The 26,436-nt window shown below is 45.6% G+C and overlaps 1 protein-coding gene across 1 annotated transcript in view; it reads right to left on the reverse strand.

Moving 5' to 3' along the window:
- Window positions 1–26,174, reverse strand: part of LOC126175992 (arylsulfatase B-like) — a 295,042-nt gene extending 268,868 nt beyond the window's left edge. The window contains exon 1 of the mRNA XM_049923102.1: window positions 26,073–26,174. The gene's annotated coding sequence lies outside the window, so the exon portion shown is untranslated. The remainder of the gene's footprint in view (window positions 1–26,072) is intronic.
- Between the last annotated feature and the right edge of the window lie 262 nt (window positions 26,175–26,436).

Consider the following 26,436-nt stretch of genomic DNA (forward strand, 5'->3'; position numbering starts at 1 on the left):
GAGAGTTGCTTTAAACTTTGTAACAAGAATTAATCATCTGAACCAAGCATTCCGATTGAATAGCTATGGCTATCGAGGTATAAAATTACCTCTTTACAATAAACGAAAACGTGAAGATGTTGAACAATCACGTGACAGGCTATCGATGGTGCTTGTTCCTTTGCGCGATGGTCCTTGGAGTAAAAGGCATAAGTATTGTACTGCAACCCGCCAGAAAGATAGAGGAGACGCCGGCCGCTGTGGCCGAGCGGTTGTAGGCGCTTCATTCTGGAACCGAGCGACCGCTACGGTCGCAGGTTGGACTCGTGCCTCCGGCATGGATGTGTGTGATGTCCTTAGGTTAGTTAGGTTTAAGTAGTTCTAAGTTCTAGGGGACTGATGACCTCAGATGTTAAGTCCCATAGTACTCAGAGCCACTTGAACCATAGAGGAGACGCAGCATTGTGTTAAAGACATTTTCGATCAGGGTTTCCAGGATTTATACACTACTGGCCATTAAAACTGCTACACCACGAAGATGACGTGCTACAGACGCGAAATTTAACCGACAGGAAGAAGATGCTGTGACATGCAAATGATTAGCTTTTCAGAGCATTCAGACAAGGCTGGCGCCGGTGGCGACACCTACAACGTGCTGACATGAGGAAAGTTTCCAATCGATTTATCATACACAAACAGCAGTTGACCGGCGTTGCCTGGTAAAACGTTGTTGTGATGCCTCGTGTAAGGAAGAGAAACGCGTACCATTACGTTTCCGGCTTTGATAAAGGTCGGATTGTAGCCTATCGCGATTGCGGTTTATCGTATCGCGACATTGCTGCTCGCGTTGGTCGAGATCCAATGACTGTTAGCAGAATATGGAATCGGTGGGTTCAGGAGGGTAATACAGAACGCCTTGCTGGATCCCAACGGCCTCGTATCACTAGCATTCGATATGACAGGCATCTTATTCGCATGGCTGTAACGGATCGTGCAGCCACGTCTCGATCCCTGAGTCAACAGATGGGGACGTTTGCAAGACAACAACAATCTGCACGAACAGTTGGACGACGTTTGCAGCAGCGTGGACTATCAGGTCGGAGACCATGGCTGTGGTTACTCTTGACGCTGCATCACGAACAGGAGCGCCTGCGATGCTGCACTCAATAACCTGGGTGCAGGAATGGCAAAACGTCATTTTTCGGATGAATCCAGGTTCTGTTTACAGCATCATGATGGTCGCATCCGTGTTTGGCAACATCGCGGTGAACGCACATTGGAAGCGTGTATTCGTCATCGCCATACTGGCGTATCACCCGGCGTGATGGTATTCGGTGCCATTGGTTACACGTCTCGGTTATCTCTTGTTCGCACTGACGGCACTTTGAACAGTGGACGTTACATTTCAGATGTGTTACGACCCGTGGCTCTACCCTTCATTGGATCCCTACGAAACACTACATTTCAGCAGGATCATGCACGACCGTATGTTGCAGGTCCTGTACGGGCCTTTCTGGATACAGAAAAAGGTTCAACTGCTGCCATGGTCAGCACATTCTCCAGATCTCTCGCCAATTGAAAACGTCTGGTCAATGTTGGCCTGGCAACTAGCTCGTCGCAATACGCCAGTCACTACTCTTTATGAACTGTGGTATCGTGTTGAAGCTACATGGGCAGCTGTACCTGTACACGCCATCCAAGCCCTGTTTGACTGAATGCCCAGGCGTATCAAGGCCGTTATTACGGCCAGAGGTGGTTGTTCTGGGTACTGATTTCTCAGGATCTATGCACCTAAATTGCCTGAAAATGTAATGACTTGTCAGTTCTGGTATAATACATTTGTCCAATGTGTAAGATTTCTTACGAGCGCAGAAGCAAGTATACAGGTCAGTCTATACGTCTCGTTACAGATCTCTTTGCTGAGCACGAAACATATCTTAAAAGTCGATAAGTTGTGAAATCGGCAGTTGATGAGCATAGCCTTACAAATAAACACACAATAATGTTTGATGAAACTAAAATCTTGCCCCACGCTTCTATATACTGAATTTCTGTTATTGAAAAAGCGATAGAAATTAGTATGTGTGGGAAGACCTTCAAGCATAGTCTTAAGTGGTGCATGGAAGCAAGCTCCCGATGCTGAGAAGACACAAGGAAATGATCTGAATTGTTTAGTTTCTATGAGAGGCACCAATGCAAAGATGGAAAATCTCTGGCAGTTTGACGTAATGATGTACACCGATCAGTCGTAAGCCGTCAACGAACTACAAATGGTTATCACAACACTTTTAACACAGTCACTTGTTCCTAACGAGGAAGATGGAGGATTACGTCAAAACTTCGAAATTATGGCCAGATCTGGCGCGGGAAGTAAACCGAGACTGTTTTAAACTAGGATGTTGTCGAGAGAAATTTCAGTTTGTTAGGACATTGTCCTTGATGTTTTCTTGACAAATCGTCTTATCATCTTGGAGGCTACTCATATACTATCAGTTTGTGCTGCGATAATTTGACGGTGATACTGTATGTTATTAGACATCTTAATGACTGTTTTTAACGAAGTCCTGTATGTGACTCAGAACATAAGGCAACTGCAACTGAGCAGAAGTAAATTAGGGAGTGTCAGGTATGAACGACAATTATCGAAAGTGGGACAGCCCTGAGCGGTGGAGAACGTATCCGTAGATGCATATCTCCTGTTTTCGCTCGAGAACTTCGGCGGAGGCCTGTTTCTCTTCCGATTTTCTGAGAATATTAACAAAGGTTAGTAACCACTGCTAATGTCAGATTAACACCTTATTTATTTTTCAGTGCTGCTGAATCATAAATTTTGTTTTTTTATTTTTGTATTATTATTCGCGTTGAGACCGGTGTGTTTCTCCTTGTCGCAGGCATTAGCGGGTAGCGTGGGTGTGTCCAGCGGCGACCTTGTGAGGATTGGCGCAAATGCAGCGCAACTGAGGTCATTGTTGCGACACGGTAAGGGGCGAGCCGACGAAATGTACGATTCAGGCGAGGCACGGAAAGCGACCCGAGCGTGAAGGGCGTAACCGCGGCTCAGTCAGAGCTGATGCAATGTCCGAAGGCAGCGAGAACGCTCCCGAGCAGGGAGCTTTGGCGCCCTTGAACAACTACTCCGTAGTTTTAGTTGTGGCAGGACTGTAGGTAGGACACGCCCTCTTCTTCGGCCTCAGAAGGTTGTGCAGGGAAAAGGGGAGTAGGGGAGGGGGCTGAAGCCTTCCCGTGAAGGGTATGATGTACACCCCCCCCCCCTCCCTCACTCACCTTCACCCGCCCCCCATCGCCGTCCAAGAGTAGTGCTGTCAACTAAAGTGGGGCACGTAGTTTGTCCTTCATATCGAGGACTTGTCATGACAAAACTGTCATGCATTGGCGATGAGCATTTGAAAGTACGGGTGAGCACAAAGGCTTGCCCTGATTACAACAATTACAGAATAACCGTTTGACATAATAATTTACATTTGATGCCGTTACATAGGTTAGTGTTACTACTACTACTACTACTACTACGTGATCAGGCCCAGTGGACCGCACGCATCTACAAGTTTTCTCCTCCACTGTATTCTGTCTGTGGTGTCACCGCCAGACACCACACTTGCTAGGTGGTAGCTTTTAAATCGGCCGCGGTCCGCTAGTATACGACGGACCCGCGTGTCGGCACTGTCAGTGATGGCAGACCGAGCGCCGCCACACGGCAGGTCGAGAGACACTTCCTAGCACTCGCCCCAGTTGTACAGCTGACTTTGCTAGCGATGGTTCACTGAGAATTACGCTCTCATTAGCCGAGACGATAGTTAGCATAGCCTTCAGCTACGTCAATTGCTACGACCTAGCAAGGCGCCATTTATCTTTTGCTGGTTCTCTTATAAAGCCTGTACCGTCAGACCTATGTTCTCCAATTATGGAATAAAGTTAAGTATTCTACCAGTTACCTCCTGTTTGCTAGTCTTATTTCTCTGACCTGTGAGTTTGCGTGAGCTTTAACAGCGTGCATTTCGGCCTCCTCAAGAAACACGGTGTTGGCACTTATGTCAACACCTCACTGTCCATTGCTGTCACCCGCCATCCGTTCACATCTATTGACACTTGGTTTAAATCTTCATGGAGTCCATTCCTCCAACGCTTCTTGGGTCTCCCTGGCGGTTTCCTGTGTGAAATCCAGGAGCTTCCGAGGCCATCTGAGATCCTCCATCCGGGCCACATCGCCGCCCCACTGCATTCGTTTCGCTTTGACAGTTCCTCCTATGTTGGGCTGCTGGTATAGTTCCTCAATCTCTTGGTTGTATCTGATCCTCCATTCCCCTGTATCTGTATCCAGAACCGGACCGAAGATCTTCCGAAGCACTTTTCTCTCAAAACAAGGAGCTTATGGAAGTCCTGTTTCCGGATACTCCATGTCTCACAGTCATATAGAACAACAGGCTGGATCAGGGTTTTGTACACTCGAATCTTGAACTGTCTGGAGAGATATCTGGACCGAAGCAGTTGTGCTAGGCTGTGGTAAGATCGGTTTCCTGCTTGTATTCTGTATCTCTGCTTCACATGACGAGTTCTCACTGAAAAGTGTCCCTAGGTATTTGAATTCTTGCGCTCTCTTGTAGGACTGGTCCCCAACCTGCAGTGATTGTAGATGATCAGCAGTCTGACCATGACCACGCGGCATAACGAGGTACTCTGTCTTTGCTTCGTTTTATGTTTAGCCCAAATTTTCTGGCGGCTTCCTTTAGTGGTTTGATCATTTGCTCCAATTCCTCTTCCTACCTAGAGAGTAAACAGATGTCGTCTGCAGAGGCTAAGTATGCCAGTCTCTTTCCTTCGATTTCAATCCCTCCGTTCTCTTGGAAGGTCTCGCCTACGATTTTCTTGAGGGCAAAGTTGAACAGGATAGGGGACAACCCGTCTCCTTGCCTGAGACCTGTCACAGTTTCAAACTCCTCAGTTACTCGATTTCCCAACTTCACCTTTGCACGTGTTTCGTTCAGACAGATCTTTATCAGATTGCTGAGTTTCTCTGCTATGCCAAACTCCCTTAAACAGTTGAGCAGGCTCTTGCGATGTATGCAATCATAGGCCTTCTTAAAATCAACGAACAAAATATGCAAATCTTTACCATATTCACCCAGTTTCTCAGTGAGCTGCCGGAGACTGAAGGTGTGATCTACTATTGACCGTCCTGGCCGGAAACCTCTCTGGTACTCCCCAATCACCGATTCTGCTACTGGCTGAATTCTATGTATGAGGCAATTGGACAGGATCTTGTGGCAGACGTTAAGCAAGGCGATTCCTCGATGGTTGTCACATTTCAGTTTGTCGCCCTTTTTATGTATTGGACAAATCAGAGCTGTTTTGCATTCTCCTGGTAATTCTTCTTTAGTCACTTCTTTAGTTTAGTATTACTAGTTTTTTTAAGGCCACTTCCGTTAGTAAACCTCAACGTGTAGTCGGAGAATGTCGAGGCGGTTTTCCAGTTCCCGCCAGGTGTTTCGTAACATGTGTTTTGTCACAGTACGCACAGCAGCTTGTATCCTAGTCTTCAGTTCGTCGACGTCAGCGACTGGTGTGACGAAGACTCTGTCTTTGATATAGCCCCAGAAAAAAAGGCAAGGAGCGTAATGTCTGGAGAAAAAAATGGCTCAATTGGCTCTGAGTATTATGGGACTTAACATCTGTGGTCATCAGTCCCCTAGAACTTAGAACTACTTAAACCTAACTAACCTAAGGACATCACACACATCCATGCCCGAGGCAGGATTCGAACCTGCGACCGTAGCGGTCACACGGTTCCAGACTGAAGCGCCTAGAACCGCACGGCCACACCGGCCGGCAATGTCTGGAGAGCGGGGTGGCCGGGGAGTTGGACCGTTCCTTCCAATCTACCGATCCGGAAATGTTTCATCCAGTAAATCACGCACTATCGAAGCCCAGTGGTGAGGGGGGGGGGGGGGGGGGGAATTATCCGTAGTTGATATTCTTCTAACTGTGGGGCAATTAACTGTTGCAAAAAGTCTAAGTAAATGTTAGCGGTAATGGTTTTTTCCGCGAAGAAAAACGGTCCAAACATCTTGTTATGCATGAGGCCGCACTAAATATTCACATTTTTCGCTCTCTCGCTGTAACTGTACACTGTACAGTAGCTTGTGGAGACTCTGAACCCCATATACGGACTATGCCTATTTACCATTCCACTGACATGAAAGGTGGATTCATCGGTAAAGCATATGCGATTTAAGTAATCGTTAGCGCCATCAATCCGGTTGAGAATCTCAGTTGCAAATTCAGCACGTGTCAGCATATCATTCAGTTGCAAGGCCTGCACGATTTCCACTTTGTAAGCATGCAGCCTAAGTCTTTCATGAAGAATCTTCACCACACCTGCTTGCGGTATTTGAAGTTCACATGAATCTTGACGAGTTGATTTAAACGGACTCCGGTGAAACGATTGCCGAACACCATCAACTGCTGCGTCACTCACACGAGGCCTGCCACTTCGAGGACGATCTTCAACGCCCCCTGTTTCGTTAAACTTTGCGTATCATCGCTTTATTGATTTAACGTCAGCAGAGCTGCGTCCATAAGAAGCCCGAAATTTACGCTGAACACTGATGGGCGATTTCGTTTCGTGAAACCAAAGCACGCATTTCGCTTTCTCCTGCTTCGACGCCATTTCGCCAGCAACTAACGTGACCTAACAGACGGCGTCGGTGTTGTGGAGCACTAGCGCCATCTGTTGGTCACAAAAACTAGTAACACTAACCTCTGTAACGGCATCAAATGTAACTTATTATATCAAACAGTTATCCTGTTATAAATTTTTATAATCAGGGCAAGACTTTGTGCTCACCCTGTACAGGGCTATTACAAATGATTGAAGCGATTTCATAAATTCACTGTAGCTCCATTCATTGACATATGGTCACGACACACTACAGATACGTAGAAAAACTCAAAGTTTTGTTCGGCTGAAGCCGCACTTCAGGTTTCTGCCGCCAGAGCGCTCGAGAGCGCAGTGAGACAAAATGGCGACAGGAGCCGAGAAAGCGTATGTCGTGCTTGAAATGTACTCACATCAGTCAGTCATAACAGTGCAACGACACTTCGTCCTGAAGTTCAACAGAGATCCACAACTGCTAACTCCATTCGGCGATGGTATGCGCAGTTTAAAGCTTCTGGATGCCTCTGTAAGGGGAAATCAACGGGTCGGCCTACAGTGACCGAAGAAACGGTTGAACGCGTGCGGGCAAGTTTCACGCGTAGCTCGCGGAAGTCGACGAATAAAGCAAGCAGGGAGCTAAACGTACCACAGGATGGTGCTCCACCGCACTTCCATCATGATGTTCGGCATTTCTTAAACAGGAGATTGGAAAACCGATGGATCGGTCGTGGTGGAGATCATGATCAGCAATTCACGTCATGGCCTCCACGCTCTCCCGACTTAACCCCATGCAATTTCTTTCTGTGGGGTTATGTGAAAGATTCAGTGTTTAAACCTCCTCTACCAAGAAACGTGCCAGAACTGCGAGCTCGCATCAACGATGCTTTCGAACTCATTGATGGGGACATGCTGCGCAGAGTGTGGGAGGAACTTGATTATCGGCTTGATGTCTGCCGAATCACTAAAGGGTCACATATCGAACATTTGTGAATGCCTAAAAAAACTTTTTGAGTTTTTGTATGTGTGTGCAAAGCATTGTGAAAATATCTCAAATAATAAAGTTATTGTAGAGCTGTGAAATCGCTTCAATAATTTGTAATAACCCTGTATATACAGTGGAAGTTGAAACTGCATCTCTAAGGAGGAAGAACAGGCGAATCGTTGACGAGCCGACTGGTTCTCCATTAGTCTTTTCCGAGCAAAATAGTCAAAACGTAGCATAAGAGACATAAAATGTTATTCAAAAATGTGGATGTGACCGCTGCTGCGCTGCGTTATATCGTCTGACCCTAGGTGTTGCCAAATACACCAGTCGTTTGAAGCCCTCTCGTTTCTGATACTGGAAGACAAGCAGCGGGGATGCAAGAAGAAATTTTTTTCGAGAAACGTTAATACGGCAAGGGACTCAAATCTTTGTAAAAGCGAAGGTTGGCGGTAAGTATTATGTACGGTCTAACTGAAACTGTTATGCCCTTGCCTTTCTCTGGTCTGAAGGCAGGCGAGCCAGTTAGGACGGAGCATAGGCGTTTGATATGGATCAGTTGTGTGTACCTCGCCAAAAACGTCCGTAACAAAAACAACAATCAAAATCAAATACAGGTCAATGTGAGTGATTCACACATTAATAGCTAACCAACCAAGAGCCTGAGCGCCGTCACAGTTGGAATTATTACATGTAATACAGTGTCAGGTCACAAGCAGTCTACATCTATACGAGTAATCTGCAATTCATAGTCAAGTACACTCCTGGAAATGGAAAAAAGAACACATTGACACCGGTGTGTCAGACCCACCATACTTGCTCAGGACACTGCGAGAGGGCTGTACAAGCAATGATCACACGCACGGCACAGCGGAAACACCAGGAACCGCGGTGTTGGCCGTCGAATGGCGCTAGCTGCGCAGCATTTGTGCACCGCCGCCGTCAGTGTCAGCCAGTTTGCCGTGGCATACGGAGCTCCATCGCAGTCTTTAACACTGGTAGCATGCCGCGACAGCGTGGACGTGAACCGTATGTGCAGTTGACGGACTTTGAGCGAGGGCGTATAGTGGGCATGCGGGAGGCCGGGTGGACGTACCCCCGAATTGCTCAACACGTGGGGCGTGAGGTCTCCACAGTACATCGATGTTGTCGCCAGTGGTCGGCGGAAGGTGCACGTGCCCGTCGACCTGGGACCGGACCGCAGCGACGCACGGATGCACGCCAAGACCGTAGGATCCTGCGCAGTGCCGTAGGGGACCGCACCGCCACTTCCCAGCAAATTAGGGACACTGTTGCTCCTGGGGTATCGGCGAGGACCATTCGCAACCGTCTCCATGAAGCTGGGCTACGGTCCCGCACACCGTTAGGCCGTCTTCCGCTCACGCCCCAACATCGTGCAGCCCGCCTCCAGTGGTGTCGCGACAGGCGTGAATGGAGGGACGAATGGAGACGTGTCGTCTTCAGCGATGAGAGTCGCTTCTGCCTTGGTGCCAATGATGGTCGTATGCGTGTTTGGCGCCGTGCAGGTGAGCGCCACAATCAGGACTGCATACGACCGAGGCACACAGGGCCAACACCCGGCATCATGGTGTGGGGAGCGATCTCCTACACTGGCCGTACACCACTGGTGATCGTCGAGGGGACACTGAATAGTGCACGGTACATCCAAACCGTCATCGAACCCATCGTTCTACCATTCCTAGACCGGCAAGGGAACTTGCTGTTCCAACAGGACAATGCACGTCCGCATGTATCTCGTGCCACCCAACGTGCTCTAGAAGGTGTAAGTCAACTACCCTGGCCAGCAAGATCTCCGGATTAAGCATGTTTGGGACTGGATGAAGCGTCGTCTCACGCGGTCTGCACGTCCAGCACGAACGCTGGTCCAACTGAGGCGCCAGGTGGAAATGGCATGGCAAGCCGTTCCACAGGACTACATCCAGCATCTCTACGATCGTCTCCATGGGAGAATAGCAGCCTGCATTGCTGCGAAAGGTGGATATACACTGTACTAGTGCCGACATTGTGCATGCTCTGTTGCCTGTGTCTATGTGCCTGTGGTTCTGTCAGTGTGATCATGTGATGTATCTGACCCCAGGAATGTGTCAATAAAGTTTCCCCTTCCTGGGACAATGAATTCACGGTGTTCTTATTTCAATTTCCAGGAGTGTATTTGGCAGAGCGACCACCGAATCAAAAAAATGGTTAAAATGGCTTTTAGCACTATGGGACTTAACATCTGAGGTCATCAGTCCCCTAGACTTAGAACTACTGAAACCTAACTAATCTAAGAACATCACACACATCCATGCCCGAGACAGGATTCGAACCTGCGACCGTAGCAGCAGAGCCGTTCCGGACTGAGGCGCCTAGAACCGCTCGGCCACAATGGACGGCGCCATCGAATCACCTTCAGACTTTTTCTCTAGTGGTCCACTATCGGAAAGCGCTCGGGATGTATGAACACTTGACTCTTTTTCTTCCGCAAATGACCGATGGGCTTGTCGAGCGAATAAAGTAAGAAGTACCTTGGACGGAGGATCACAAGCACAAAAGAAAGAATTCAGAACGCAAAAGAAATCAAAGTTAGCTGCCATATGAGTTGAGGTTCGATGTATAGAAACAAATTTGAGCTAAAATACAAAATAGAGAATGAGCTGAAAATGCGATGGCCACCTAAAAAATTTCTTGAACCGTGGGAAGTTGACGAACAATATTTTTTGGAACAAGTTTCGTGCAAATCATACATTATTCGAGCAGTGTTCAGAACACTTACACATCCAGTTTGGCTTTGTACTGATAACACTAGAGCTATTACATTTTTAAGGAGGAAACTCGAGAAATGTAACCATGCAAATACATCATAACTTGTTAAAATAAATCATGTTAGAATCGATAGGAGACCAAATTTACTGAATCTTTACTTTTGTCTACTGAAGCTAGCATGAGCTGTTGCTTCTACCTCGCGACGTATTTGTATAGTTATATTTCTTATGTTTTCCCCCTGACAAAAGTGTCGTTGACAGTCACAGGACAGTAAATGTGATACCAACTTTGGTGTAATTAGTGCCAGTATAATTTTCTGATTTGTACGCAGCATAAAAGCTTCGTTTTTAATCATTCACCAAGTGTAAGGAAGTCGGGCGTGTGTCTGGAAACGAAGCGGTCGCGGGATCTAATCCCGGTCGGACCACGGATGTTTCAGTTTACGTTTTAACATAATCTACATTTCTCAACGATGTTAGGAGTCGCCGGCAACTAAACGTTGTTCGAATTCCACGTTAAACTGTAGGTCCTCTTTCCTCGCACGGGTAACTGGGGGATAGTAGGGACACGCAGGTCCACGTAATGATGTCCAGTTGAAAGAGTTTCACCAAGTCGTTGATCCATATGAGATTTTTGGGTATACAGAAGCTGCGAGGGGCCAAGAATCTAAAATGTGCGAAGTTGACGCGTCCAGTGCGAGAAGCTGTGAAGCTGCGTGCCAAGAGACACAGTGGTCTCTCAGTAAACTAAGTTAACAACAAATTCCCAACTCATTATCGAGCACTGTAGTTCTTTCTCTAGATTGTCGCACAGATGACAAAATGGTAGATGTCGAAATAGATGACAGAGGGATAGAAAAACAATTAAAATCGCTCAAAAAAGGAAAGGCCGCTGGACCTGATGGGATACCAGTTCGATTTTACACAGAGTACGCGAAGGAACCTGCCCCCCTTCTTGCAGCGGTGTACCGTAGGACTCTAGAAGAGCGTAGCGTTCCAAAGGATTGGAAAAGGGCACAGGTCATCCCCGTTTTCAAGAAGGGACGTAGAACAGATGTGCAGAACTATATGCCTATATCTCTAACGTCGATCAGTTGTAGAATTTTGGAACACGTATTATGTTCGAGTATAATGACTTTTCTGGAGACTAGAAATCTACTCTGTAGGAATCAGCATGGGTTTCGAAAAAGACGATCGTGTGAAACCCAGCTCGCGCCATTCGTCCACGAGACTCAGAGAGCCATAGACACGGGTTCCCAGGTAGATGCCGTGTTTCTTAACTTCCACAAAGCGTTCGATACAGTTCCCCGCAGTCGTTTAACGAAAAAAGTAAGAGCATATGGACTATCAGACCAATTGTGTGATTGGATTGAAGAGTTCCTAGATAACAGAACGCAGCATGTCATTCTCAATGGAGAGAAGTCTTCCGAAGTATGAGTGATTTCAGGTGTGCCGCAGGGGAGTGTCGTAGGACCGTTGCTATTCACAATATACATAAATGACCTTGTGGATAACATCGGAAGTTCACTGAGGCTTTTTGCGGATGATGCTGTGGTATATCGAGAGGTTTTAACAAATGAAAATTGTACTGAAATGGAGGAGGATCTGCAAGTAATTGACGCATGGTGCAGGGAATGGCAATTGAATCTCAACGTAGGCAAGTGTAATGTGCTGCGAATACATAGAAAGAAAGATACTTTATCATTTAGCTACAAAATAGCAGGTCAGCAACTGTAAGCAGTTAATTCCATAAATTATCTGGGAGTAGGCATTAGGAATGATTTAAAATGGAATGATCGTATAAAGTTGATCGTCGGTAAATCAGCCAGACCAAGATTCACCCACTGCTTGAATATTGCTCACCAGTGTGGAATCCGTACCAGATAGGGTTGATAGAAGAGATAGAGAAGATCCAACGGAGAGCAGCGCGCTTCGTTACGGGATCATTTAATAATCGCGAAAGCGTTACGGAGATGATAGATAAACTCCAGTGGAAGACTCTGCAGGAGAGGCGGTCAGTAGCTCGGTACGGGCTTTTGTTGAATTTTCGAGAACATACCTTCACCGAGGAGTCAAGCAGTACATTGCTCCCTCCTACGTATATCTCGCGAAGAGACCATGAGAATAAAATCAGAGAGATTAGAGCTCACATAGAGGCATACCGACAATCTTTCGTTCCACGAACAATACGAGACTGGAAGAGAAGGGAGAACCGATAGAGGTACTCAAAGTACCCTCCGCCACACACCGTCAGGTGGCTTGTGGAGTATGGATGTAGATGTAGTTGTAGAGAGCAGAGAGAGTTAAGTAATGCTTGTTTGAGTGGAGGAGAAAACCTTCCAGACCACTATTTCTCACTGGGCTATCTTAATGAGTACTCTAAGAGGTAATTTAAGACTTCAAGTTCAACAGAAACATGGAATCTAATGACATAAAAGTTTTCTGGGTATGGTACCGCGTCATAATGTATAAAACTACTGCTGCTGGAGAAAAACCAACGTTTCGGCCACTATTTGCAGCGGCCTTCCTCTGAGTCTAATGGTCACCATTAGACCCAGTGGTCGAAACGTTGATTTTTCTGCAGTAGCAGTAGTTTTATACATTACGACGCGGTACCATACCCAGAAAACTTTTATGTCGACTGACTCTGGCCACGGAAGCCTACGCAATTCTACATGGAATCTATATTACATCAAGAACATGTTCCGTGCGATTCTGTTTGTAAAATGGCTCTGAGCACTATGGGACTTAACATCTATGGTCATCAGTCCCCTAGAACTTAGAACTACTTAAACCTAACTAACCTAAGGACAGCACACAACACCCAGTCATCATGAGGCAGAGAAAATCCCTGACCCCGCCGGGAATCGAACCCGGGAACCCGGGCGTGAGAAGCGAGAACGCTACCGCACGACCACGAGCTGCGGACGATTCTGTTTGTAGTTTAAAATAACAAACTAGTGCAGAGATAGTGGAGTTATTCACATTATCATGTCCTCAGCTGTCTGCGAGAACGTGCTGAAAAATAAGGCTGCAGAATTTATTTACTCAGTTCGAATGTAGGCTGAGGCGTTACATGTCACTCATATTACTCGGTGGACTTTACCGCTTCGCTGACGAAAGTTGCAGCCCTCTGCCATTGTAGGGCCCTCAATTATGACGTGTAACGTGGCTGTGTGTAACTACGGCGTTGCGTGAGAAACAGCGTGCTGTATTCGAATTTCGAACGCGAAGAGTTCGCCCACACATGGAGCATACTCTCCTTCAGTACGACAATGCCGCACCACACACGAGCGCTACGACATCTGCAGTTATCCGACACCTTGGGTTCACTGTCATCGATCATCCTCCACAAAGTCCCGACGGTCCCATTCGATTTTGAAATGTTTCCAAAACTTAGAGAACGTCTCCGAGAACTTCATGTTGATAGTGATGAAGTGGTGCCAGCGGTGGCGAGGTTGTGGCTCCGTCAGAAACTCAAATATTCTAGAATGATGAAATCAAGAAAGTGGTTCCTATTTGGGAGAAATATGTTTTTCGCCTTGATAAATATGTAGACATGAATAACAATGATCTGGGGTGTCAATAACGTTGGTTTATTTAAAAAGCTTTAAGAGTTTTCACATAAAAAATTCGGAGGCATTACTTTTCAGTACTCCTTCGTACAACCTTCTGAACTGCACAGAGCTCGTTATGGACATAGCAATAACGGATGTAAGTTGACTGTTTAGGTTTTTATGCTGGTAACGCCACGTAGCGTTCTATATGAAAATCACTGACTGTGCTGTGTGAAGTCTGTGGCTGGTTTGCATGGTTGGAATATACGCTACTGTAGTGTTGGGCAGCTGGATGTGAACAGCGCGTAGCGTTGCGCAGTTGGAGGTGAGCCGCCAGCAGTGCTGGATGTGGGGAGAGAGAGGGCAGAATTTTGAGAGCGGACGATCTAGACGTGTGTCCATCAGAAAGAGTAAATTTGTAATACTGTATATCATGAATATATATATATATATATATATATATATATATATATATATATATATGACTTTTGAATATTATTAAGGTAAATACATTGTTTGTTTTCTATCAAAATCTTACATTTGCTAACTATATCAGTAGTTAGTGCCTTCAGTAGTTAGAATTTTTTATTTAGCTGGCAGTATTGGCGCTCGCTGTATTGCAGTAGTAACGATGATTTTTGTGAGGTAAGTGATTCATGAAAGCTATAGGTTATTCTTAATCACGGCCATATTGAAGTCAGGTTGCGTTGCGCTAAAAATATTGTGTGTCAGTTTAGTGATGATCAGAATAAGTAAAGAGAGAAATGTCTGAGTACGTTCAGTTTTGCACAGCTGTTTGAAAATCAAATAGTGTAAGGGGTTTACCTGCACAGTAATTCATAAATTTTTCTAAGGGGACGTTTCACGGATAATTACACTTCAAAATGTGAAGTTAGCTACTTAGCAGCTATTTAGTTATTAATACTGCTGAGGTGTAATACAGCTTGCAACGCAGTTTGGTTGTACACGAAATTTCAAAACGATGCTTCGAGGTGTTATAAAATGTCCTGGGAGGAAAAGGAAGACAGACATTTATATTCGGAAACATCATCCAAACACGCTACTGTGCGCCGAAAATGAGGGGCAAACGCCTAGAGGTGCGCCACCCGAAGTACACACTTCGGCTCACCACCGAATAATTTGACAGCGTTCGAAACTCACAACTAATAATACACAACGTAGTGGGCAGGGTACGTACGACCGACAGGTGACGATGTTTGCAGTGTGCTGTTAGAATGGTCTACTAAGTATTGCTCCCATACTGTCGTTGCCCTGTAGCGACGTTCCCTATTTCCGACATGAGTTCCAATCTTCAATGTATTCTACCATGCATGCACTCGAGTACTAGAAATGTAACGAAAACAGCTGGAACCACTAACTTGATGATATTTTAACATATTTGTTTTCTAAAAGAAAATGTATGAGTTTCAAATGTATTCACTATAGGGAACCATGGTATCTAAATCGTTGAAAAGATGATTAACAGTTCGGTCTGTAAATACAATCCAGACAGTTGGCTATAAACAAAATTTCGACTCTGGTAACGGCAAGAAATAGTGAAATGCGTTAAAGAAAAAGTCATCATGTTTGTGATTAGCGGTTTTTATAACATGTCTTATAATACAACCACAGAATCCTCCCAATGTCATGTGTTGACAAAACAGCTTGAATGAAAATGTTTCGTTGTATGATTTTAAATATACCGAAGATCGCGTTTTGGTTTTAATAGGAATTTCTACGGAGTTGTAGACCAACCAAACTTTCTAAAAAAGTCTTGAACAGATATGTGACATTCCGCGATCGAATGGTGTGACATTACAGCGATAGCCACTTAACATTCCACTGAGCGTGCTGTAAGTTACAAGAGCACATGCAGCGCTCTAGCGTCGAGTTACGCCACGCCTTGTTACGGTAAACTGCACGGCGTGGTGCAATTAACGTTATAAATCTACTCGAAATATCGTAAGAACAGAAAATGTAGACATCTTTCTTCTAAGTTTAAGGCATTACTTCTGATACAGCTTTGATGATAAAGAACTGGCAGCAGTTTTAATGATGGCGACGAAAGGTAGTAAATAAACTAAGATGTCTTTTACGACGAAACAGCTTCTCAGCAGCGCACTAGTTTCCAACACATTCACTCCGTTTGCGGATTTTTTTATCAATCGGATAAACGTCTGAACTTTGGATACGATCGACTAAAAGATTCTACCTATTCCGAGTGTTGCGATATTTCTGTCTTTAGAGCGTGAGTTGCAAGGAAAACCATATCGGAACTTTAATGAATATTAGTGTTTCAAATTTGTAGTTTTTTACGTAAATTAAAGGGTTCCACATTGCATCGACAGCGATGGCGCTAGAAATTGTAATTTCGGCGATTTAAGCTGACAACAGACGTCCATTACATTGTATGCTACATTAAGATACGTTAGGCCAAACAAATCAGGTCACGATACGTTACTTGCTCTGCCTAATTCACAGGAGTCCAATGTTTTGGAAGATTTTGTAAAAAACTCATAGATTTAATTACTTAACAAAAATTACGCGTTCATTCTCTATAGTAGATTGTTAGTGTTTCCGTTCGGGACCGAAAATTCCTTTCGGACAGACTTTCACCACTGGATGCAATTGAAGGGAATGCTGACGCGTAGATCCAGAAATGTCCTGTCTTATAGTCATTTGTACGCACTGGAAGTTGTCTGTCGTAGTTAGCACGTTACGTAGTTGCGCACAGATGACTTACAGCAAGCTAAAACTGTCTGGTCGATCGGTATTCTGATTGTGGCATTCGCTTTCTGCCTTGTGGACCAACTAAGCCTTTCAGCTTGTCATTGATTTCTCTCTGTTCCTTCCGTACTTCGGTGGTTCAAGTGAGCCAGAGGAATCAAAAGATCGGAATCCAATCTCACTGCGGCATACGATCAAGCAGGATATACTCGGTAAAATAATTTAATCACTTTGGAAGAGGATAGTTTGTAGTCGAAACAGACTAATATAATAGGGTTCATGTATCTCAGAGCACTAATCTGTAGGGTTATTGCCGGCCGCGGTGGCCGAACGGTTCTAGGCGCTTCAGTCCTGAACCGCGTGACTGCTACGGTCGCAGGTTCGAATCCTGCCTCGGGCATGGATGTGTGTGATGTCCTTAGGTTAGTTAGGTTTAAGTAGTTCTAAGTTCTAGGGGACTGATGACCTCCGATGTTAAGTCCCATAGTGCTCAGAGCCATTTGAACAATTTTTTTTTGTAGAGTTATTAGACGAAAAGTGTGATCCGTCAGGGGCCTTGAAGAGGTGAACGCTGGAATACCCTTAAAGCAACGCTCATTGTTGTTTTGACTGCCTCGTGTGCGACATGTTGACATGTGAATCTGATCTGCAACACAGTTACATTTTTCTGCATTTTCATTACTGCAGCAATTTCTTCTGCCCTAGATAAACATTACATTGTTATTGTTTGTATTGTTTTGTGTTTACACGAAACTCTCTATAAATGTTTTCAGGGTTTTGACACTTGATTGCACTCTAACTGAGTTAGTTGACAGGCGTATCATTTCTATGGAGACATGTACAGAACGATTTCTATACAGGGTGTTACAAAAAGGTACGGCCAAACTTTCAGGAAACATTCCTCACACACAAAGAAAGAAAATACACTCCTGGAAATTGAAATAAGAACACCGTGAATTCATTGTCCCAGGAAGGGGAAACTTTATTGACACATTCCTGGGGTCAACTACATCACATGATCACACTGACAGAACCACAGGCACATAGACACTGGCATCAGAGCATGCACAATGTCGGCACTAGTACAGTGTATATCCACCTTTCGCAGCAATGCAGGCTGCTATTCTCCCATGGAGACGATCGTAGAGATGCTGGATGTAGTCCTGTGGAACGGCTTGCCATGCCATTTCCACCTGGCGCCTCAGTTGGACCAGCGTTCGTGCTGGACGTGCAGACCGCGTGAGACGACGCTTCATCCAGTCCCAAACATGCTCAATGGGGGACAGATCCGGAGATCTTGCTGGCCAGGGTAGTTGACTTACACCTTCTAGAGCACGTTGAGTGGCACGGGATACATGCGGACGTGCATTGTCCTGTTGGAACAGCAAGTTCCCTTGCCGGTCTAGGAATGGTAGAACGATGGGTTCGATGACGGTTTGGATGTACCGTGCACTATTCAGTGTCCCCTCGACGATCACCAGTGGTGTACGGCCAGTGTAGGAGATCGCTCCCCACACCATGATGCCGGGTGTTGGCCCTGTGTGCCTCGGTCGTATGCAGTCCTGATTGTGGCGCTCACCTGCACGGCGCCAAACACGCATACGACCATCATTGGCACCAAGGCAGAAGCGACTCTCATCGCTGAAGACGACACGTCTCCATTCGTCCCTCCATTCACGCCTGTCGCGACACCACTGGAGGCGGGCTGCACGATGTTGGGGCGTGAGCGGAAGACGGCCTAACGGTGTGCGGGACCGTAGCCCAGCTTCATGGAGACGGTTGCGAATGGTCCTCGCCGATACCCCAGGAGCAACAGTGTCCCTAATTTGCTGGGAAGTGGCGGTGCGGTCCCCTACGGCACTGCGTAGGATCCTACGGTCTTGGCGTGCATCCGTGCGTCGCTGCGGTCCGGTCCCAGGTCGACGGGCACGTGCACCTTCCGCCGACCACTGGCGACAACATCGATGTACTGTGGAGACCTCACGCCCCACGTGTTGAGCAATTCGGCGGTACGTCCACCCGGCCTCCCGCATGCCCACTATACGCCCTCGCTCAAAGTCCGTCAACTGCACATACGGTTCACGTCCACGCTGTCGCGGCATGCTACCAGTGTTAAAGACTGCGATGGAGCTCCGTATGCCACGGCAAACTGGCTGACACTGACGGCGGCGGTGCACAAATGCTGCGCAGCTAGCGCCATTCGACGGCCAACGCCGCGGTTCCTGGTGTGTCCGCTGTGCCGTGCGTGTGATCATTGCTTGTACAGCCCTCTCGCAGTGTCCGGAGCAAGTATGGTGGGTCTGACACACCGGTGTCAATGTGTTCTTTTTTCCATTTCCAGGAGTGTATGTTATGAGGACATATGTCCGGAAACACTTACTTTCCATGTTGAAGCTCATTTTATTACTTCTCGTCAAATCACATTAATCATGGAATGGAAACACACAGCAACAGAACGTACCAGCGTGACTTCAAACACTTTGTTACAGGAAATGTTCAAAATGTCCTCCGCTAGCGAGGATACATGCACCCACCCTCCGTCGCATGGAATCCCTGATGCACTGATGCAGCCCTGGAGAATGGCGTATTGTATCACAGCCGTCCACAATACGAGCACGAAGAGTCTCTACATTTGGTACCGGGGTTGCGTGGACAAGATCTTTCAAATGCCCCCATAAATGAAAGTCAAGAGGGTTGAGGTCAGGAGAGCGTGGAGGCCATGGAACTGGTCCACCTCTACCAATCCATCTGTCACCGAATCTGTTGTTGAGAAGCGTACGAACACTTCGATTGAAATGTGCAGGAGCTCCATCGTGCATGAAGCACATGTTGTGTCCTAATTGTAAAGGCACATGTTCTATCAGCACAGGTAGAGTATCCCGTATGAAATCATGATAACGTGCTCTATTGAGCGTAGGTGGAAGAACATGGAGCCCAATCAAGACATCACCAACAATGCCTGCCCAAACGTTCACAGAAAATCTGTGTTGATGACGTGATTGCACAATTGCGTGCGGATTCTCGTCAGCCCACACATGTTGATTGTGAAAATTTACAATTTGATCACGTTGGAATGAAGCCTCATCCGTAAAGAGAACATTTGCACTGAAATGAGCATTGACACATTGTAGGATGAACCATTCGCAGGAGTGTACCCGTGGAGGCCAATCAGCTGCTGATAGTGCCTGCACACTCTGTCCATGGTACGGAAACAACTGGTTCTCCCGTAGCACTCTCCATACAGTGACGTGGTCAACGTTACCTTGTACAGCAGCAACTTCTCTGACGCTCACATTAGGGTTATCGTCAACTGCACGAAGAATTGCCTTGTCAATTGCAGGTGTCCTCGTCATTCTAGGTCTTCCCCAGTCGCAAGTCATAGGCTGGAGTGTTCCGTGCTCCCTAAGACGCCGTTCGATTGCTTCGAACATCTTCCGGTCGGGACACCTTCATTCTGGAAATTTGTCTTGATACAAAGTACCGCGCCACGGCTAATGCTCCGTGCTAATCCATACATCAAATGGGCATCTGCCAACTCCGCATTTGTAAACATTGCACTGACTGCAAAACCACGTTCGCGATGAACACTAACCTGTTGATGCTACGTACTGATGTGCTTGATGCTAGTACTGTAGAGGAATGAGTCGCATGTCAACACAAGCACCGAAGTCAACATTACCTTCCTTCAATTGGGCCAACTGGCGGTGAATCGAGGAAGTACAGCACATACCGACGAAACTAAAGTGAGCTCTAACATGGAAATTAAGCGTTTCTGGACACATGTCCACATAACATCTCTTCTTTATTTGTGAGTGAGGAATGTTTCCTGAAAGTTTGGCCGTACCTTTTTGTAACACCCTGTATAATGTCACATTTCCAGCACTTGTTGGTCTTCTTTGTTAAATCCCTTATACCATACTGGTGAGAAGCTGGTAGACTTCGCAGACTACGAGCTGATCAGCCCTTTTGGCCGAAGCTGTAGTCATTGTTCGTGGAACACCTGGTTGTTTTGCGCGTGTTAGAGAAGTACGTAGCGCTCAGATGCCAATAGTGCATTAATGTAAACGAACGTTTTCAGCATCATATCTAAAACAATACTTATCACATGGTACTTCCAATACCGTCTGTGAGCACCGCCAGCGTCAGAACTTCCACGGACCCCTATCGGAGAACAGTGCACCTGTGAAATTTTGGTCGCGTTGAAAGTGTTTCTTTTTATCTCCACTGAACACTAAAATTTTATATAAGTAGTTTTTCACACCCCATTTAATTAGATACTGTTGATAATAAGAGTTAACTTTGCAGAAAGTGTGTTGGGCTGGAGGTCACTCGTCACAGTACTTGCCACCTACTTCTCACAGACATTGACTATCCTACTACACCATATAAATATGCCTCATAAGCTCATATCTTTTTTTTTGTCTGGTCAGTGATCGTGCCAGTCCTCCGATTCCAACAAGATCTTCTAGAGGTTCACCTTGGTTGTAAGGCCAATGCCTTAACTAGCAATGACATCCTAGTTATTTCGAATCGAGAATGCCTTGAGCTTCACTACCACCTCTTTGGTATTTGGCTGAAAATAAGTAAGGGTTTACGGTGAACTGCACCTGAAACAGTCACTGTACCCACTAGAGTGGGGAACGAAAGGTACACCAGAAGCTCAATGCTTCCTTCGTCGAATTGTAGCCGTGATCCTATCGCCTGTGATTATCAGCGACAGAGGTACACTGCATGTGTGAAGTTATAGACTTCACTCTGTTATACGTACAAACAAATACACTTACACATATGCTATGCTTCCATCTATTTATCTGATACGTATTGTCGAAGAATTTAATTAAAATTAGCATTATCATTCGGTTCTGACCAAGGTTTTCGGGAGGTTTCCCACGGTTGTGGGGCAAATATCGGAAGTGGAAATAGCCTTCCATATTTTCCCATCTGTCAGCTCACCTGGTTTTTCGCTGAAAGATCTGGGTCCTACTATGAGTCTGACCTGGAACAGTGCGCTCTGTCCATTTGGGTAGGCAATGAAAAGTGTAGAATAAACCTGAAGGCGTCGTCAAGGCGGAGGTACACTTATCTTATCGAGCGAGCTATAGTCACACGCAAACACGCATGATGATTTCATATTTTTTGCTTCGACATATTGTCCCAGGAATAAATTAAAAATGTCTCTAGCCATCTGTTCCGACGAAGTTCCTCGAGAATTTCCCCTTGGTTGTACTGGAAATACCACAATTTGGAAGAACCCTCTCGAACTGTTCCACTTCGGATCCATTCTGTTCCACTTCGAATAGTAGTTCCACTCGTAATTTAATTAATCAGAAATCATGAAAAAAATTGTTTTTTCGCATTTTGGCTATTCAGCAGGTACAGCCGCTAACGCACACCTATTCGGGATTGGCGAAAATCAGAGGATCTACACTAAAACACACTATTATTTGGGTCGAGACGGGTTTCTTCTTCGCGTGCGACTTCAGCATAGTGAGGCGTCAGTCTCCTAAATCATTAGACTCTGTTGATGATTTTCATCCAGTCAAAACCGAACACTGAACACGCACTCATATTAGACACTTTTCATGATCAGTGTCTTTCGATTTGAACGACGTGACTGTCTCTCACGGATCAAATCAAAATGGTTCAAATGGCTCTGAGCACTATGGGACTTAACATCTATGATCATCAGTCCCCTAGAACTTAGAACTACTTAAACCTAACTAACCTAAGGACATCACAAAAAACCCAGGCATCACGAGGCAGGGAAAATCCCTGACCCCGCCGGGAATCGAACCCGGGCGCGGGAAGCGAGAACGCTACCGCACGACCACGAGCTGCGGACGATCAAATCAAAGTTTTAACTTACCATTGACTCTTCTCCAGTTATTCCAAATCTGCGATAGCGTTGCAACACCAGAGGACATAAGTTGTGGTGTAGATTAAAGGGCTGAAGTATTTCCATTCATTGTTTCCATCTTTATGGTCGGCATGCGAATTCGGATCTGGAGCCGAATAGCATTATAACGAGAATGATAATAATAGACAAAACCCATTTAGAGAAAAAATACAACTCTGATAAGATCGCCTACGCTTACTACGACAGAGGTATAAATCGCAATGTAAGTCGTTGCTATCTTTCACATCTTTACTCGCTGGTCCATGATGAGATCGTAGATGAAGACGACTGTAATTTTTCTGTGGTATCGAGCCGCTGAGACGTAACGTGTCTTACCGGCGGTAAAATTTGTTATTTCTAAAATGAACTATCGATAATATACTTACTATTAATTCACCTGAGCTCTGATTTATTCCAGAAGGATTAATACTACTAGCAGTAACTCTTTTTTATGCGATAAAGAAAGATAGAGAGCTTGTTTTCTCACAGTATTATTTCATTTCTTTAAAAAAATCGGAATTTCGTCAAAAATAATTATTACTGCTGATTTGAACTCAATTTTACCGGTTTCGATTTACTTGGCCTATGTTTCCTCGACATTTCACTTCACTGGGAATTACTTACTTAAGCTTTAATTAACAGGAAGAGTTGACAAAGTAGAGCCGATCACCCATGTAGCCCGCCCTAAACGCTCGGAACCACCCAAACGGATCTAATTCATCCTTCAACGTGACACTAAATCCTCTACACAAATCACACACCCTCTGTGAGCGTCTGGAACTCGTTACATCGTTTAAAAGTTTGGTGGCGATTTTGGAGAAGATTTGAAATGGGGCGAAAATATTACGGAAGGTGAATGGGAGACTTAGATTTATTGAAAGTGTCACGGAAACGTAATGGAAATCACATACAAGACGTTAGTAAGTCTTATACTGTAACCGTCTTTGGAGTCCATAATCCAGTTGACGTGACAGTAGTGCAACTCGATCCTTCCCGAACATTTTTAGTTCCAGGCGCTCTCAACATCACAGAATGCTTCTGTTACGAATGCTTCTGCTAGTCCAACCGCTAAGCCAAAACAGTGGTTCGTCTAATGCAGTTAAAGTGTACAGTTGATGCGGTTAGGCCAGGTTAAAAGTGTAGGAGTAAATGAAACACGGGTTTTAACTCCATAAAAATTTAACGAACAGATTTATCCTTAATATAATTAGTGTAATGGCTTACATAACCCTCAAATCTCGGCATCAAACAGGATACAGATACTTTCATTTTCCGTCCCACGCTAATTGTCGTATCAGAGCAAAATGGCTCTGAGCACTATCGGACTTAACTTCTGAGGTCATCAGTCCCCTAGAAGTTAGAACTACTTAAATCTAACTAACCTAAGGACATCACACACATCTATGCTCGAGGCCGGATTCGAACCTGCGACCGTAGCGGTCGCGCGGTTACAGACTGTAGCGCCTAGAGCCGCTCGGCCACCCCGACCGGCGATTGTGCTCGACACTTTTATTCAAGTGTTCTGAGACAAAATCAGCGTGTCTTAACTGACTACTAAAACTGTATTTTTGTCTTTTTATGAGACAGTTGATCACAGGGAGAATATTTGACGCTTTTGAAGGGCGGCTCTGTCGAATATCTGGTCGCAATCCCTAATGTCCCAAAGGTCATCGACACTTATGGCAACGATCGTACGTTGTCCTTGTTTTCCCGTGGTACTTTTATCGAAAATTCGTAACTTTGTGCTATTGGAATAGTTTTGAGTGCAGTCTAATTTTATCAGATTGGTATGTTCATTCAAATGTACAAAGCTTTATAAACAAAAAAATGTTTGTTGCATCTGTAAAACTGATGTAGTTGATCTAGATTTACATACATTGAATTTTGTGGAGAAGAAGGTAGTTAATTTTAAAGAAAGAGCACACTATTTATTATACACTGCAGCCTGGTGAGGCGTTTTTGGGTCATATGACTAAAGGTTAGTGTACTATTTAGAAATTAGAAGACGACTTTAGGAGAGAAAAATTTGATTTACTAATTTTAAACTATAAATAGAAGTTCCCTGCCGCTCAGCGGCTATTTAATTAGTCGTACTGACGACAGATATGTTAGAAATTTATCACAGCTGTGAATCCCTACTCGATCAATTCCATTATCTTTACCTTCGGCTCTTCTTAGAAAGACGAACTTGCAAATCTAGGAAGGATAATTCATATTATCATTTTGATAGCGGAGAACATAAAAATCTGATTAAGATTCTTTGGTGTCTGAATTGTTATGTGGTTTTTAACAAAGATGCCGGAGATCACATACAACCAGTAAAAAATTAATACAGTTCACAATGACATACCACAAGCTGCAGAAGGTGTCTAAAGCTGGAATACGTTCACGGCGCCTCAGTAACAGAATTTTGGAACAACTGACAGAGGTCATAAGAAGTTTCGGGACTACTAGTATAGCCCATAAAAAGATTTAACAGAGATGTTCGGAGAACGTAAATGGGAAGTTTTTGAAGCAAAACGACAGCCTCGTCGCGAAATATTCTGTGGTGAATTTAGCGAACCTTTAATCGAGGGAGGCCGTGTGTTAATTCTGCCAGCGTCGAATATTTTACTTGATAGTGTGGTAAGTGAGATTACGAACTTAAAGGGACACAAATGCATGAATGGAACAGGAAAGCAAATCGCTTATGTTAAGATGAAATTCACCCCGCCACGCACTATGTGCCGGTTTGCTGACTGGATGCGTAAATTGTAAGGTGACAGTGCTGGAAGAAAATTAACGGCAAAAGATTGGACTCTGGGGTTCGAATCCCGGTGTGGCACACATTTATGTCACAGATCACCAACGTGACGTACACTCTATCAAGCACAAAACAGGTTCATCACACCCTGCTTAGGTTCAACGGTCAGCTTAAGACTGAGTATCCTGTACTAGATTGTGTGAGAGACAGACGGCTGCACTTTTGCCAAATTTCAACCGCGAAATGCAGGAGGTTGCTGTCATCTCTGATTGCGGGAAGCGTTGATGGATTTCCACAGAAACGAAAACGCGATCGCTTTACGCTATCGGTCGTAGCAGTCACGCGAAGCAGCCGCGCAGACCTCCCGTGGATCATATTCGGACGCACTATAGGAAATAAAACGTAAAATCCACAACCTAAACAGCCGCTGAACTTTGGGTTCTTACTTAAGATGCGTTTCGGATGTTTGCTGCATGATGAGGTGGTAGTTTCAGTTGTTAGGTCAGGTGTCAATCACTTTGATTGCAGGGTGCTTCTTGTGTATTCTGCGATGAAGGTGGTACATTTAAAACATTCTAGGTTGTCCTCGGAGCAGCACCGGAACTGCCCACTGATGATGGCGTAAGGAATCGGAAACATTTCGTAAATAAAAATTTGAAGTTTGGTGGATGTTTTACATAATATTTCTTATTTGTACTGTAAACGTCAGTCGCGGAAACATAAAGGACTGTAGGAGCGTCGCTGACTCACCAGAAGTCGCCTCGTCGGTTGTCGGGTGTCGGGGTTGCACGAGCCACCAGAGTCCTGGTTCTGCCTGCGCCGCCCTCCAGCGCCCGCCGCAGCCGAGTAGCGAGTAGCGAGTAGCGCGCGCCGGCCGACGCGCCCGCCTATATGTCACCCCTACTCCCACCCCCGGGGGCCACACCTGCACCTGACCGGCCGGCCGCTAGGCCCCCGGTGGGGAGCAAGTGGGGCGCGCGCCGAGGTTCGACAACCCGCCATTCATCCTGCGCTCTGCTCCTTCTCCCTCCTCCCCAGAGGCCGCCCTTGGCCTTGGAGCTGTGCGACTTGTTGCACACCGCCGGAGAAAGGAAGGTCGATAGCAGGTCGAGTG

Source organism: Schistocerca cancellata, chromosome 3 (genome assembly GCF_023864275.1).
Source record: "Schistocerca cancellata isolate TAMUIC-IGC-003103 chromosome 3, iqSchCanc2.1, whole genome shotgun sequence".
NCBI lineage: Eukaryota > Metazoa > Arthropoda > Insecta > Orthoptera > Acrididae > Schistocerca > Schistocerca cancellata.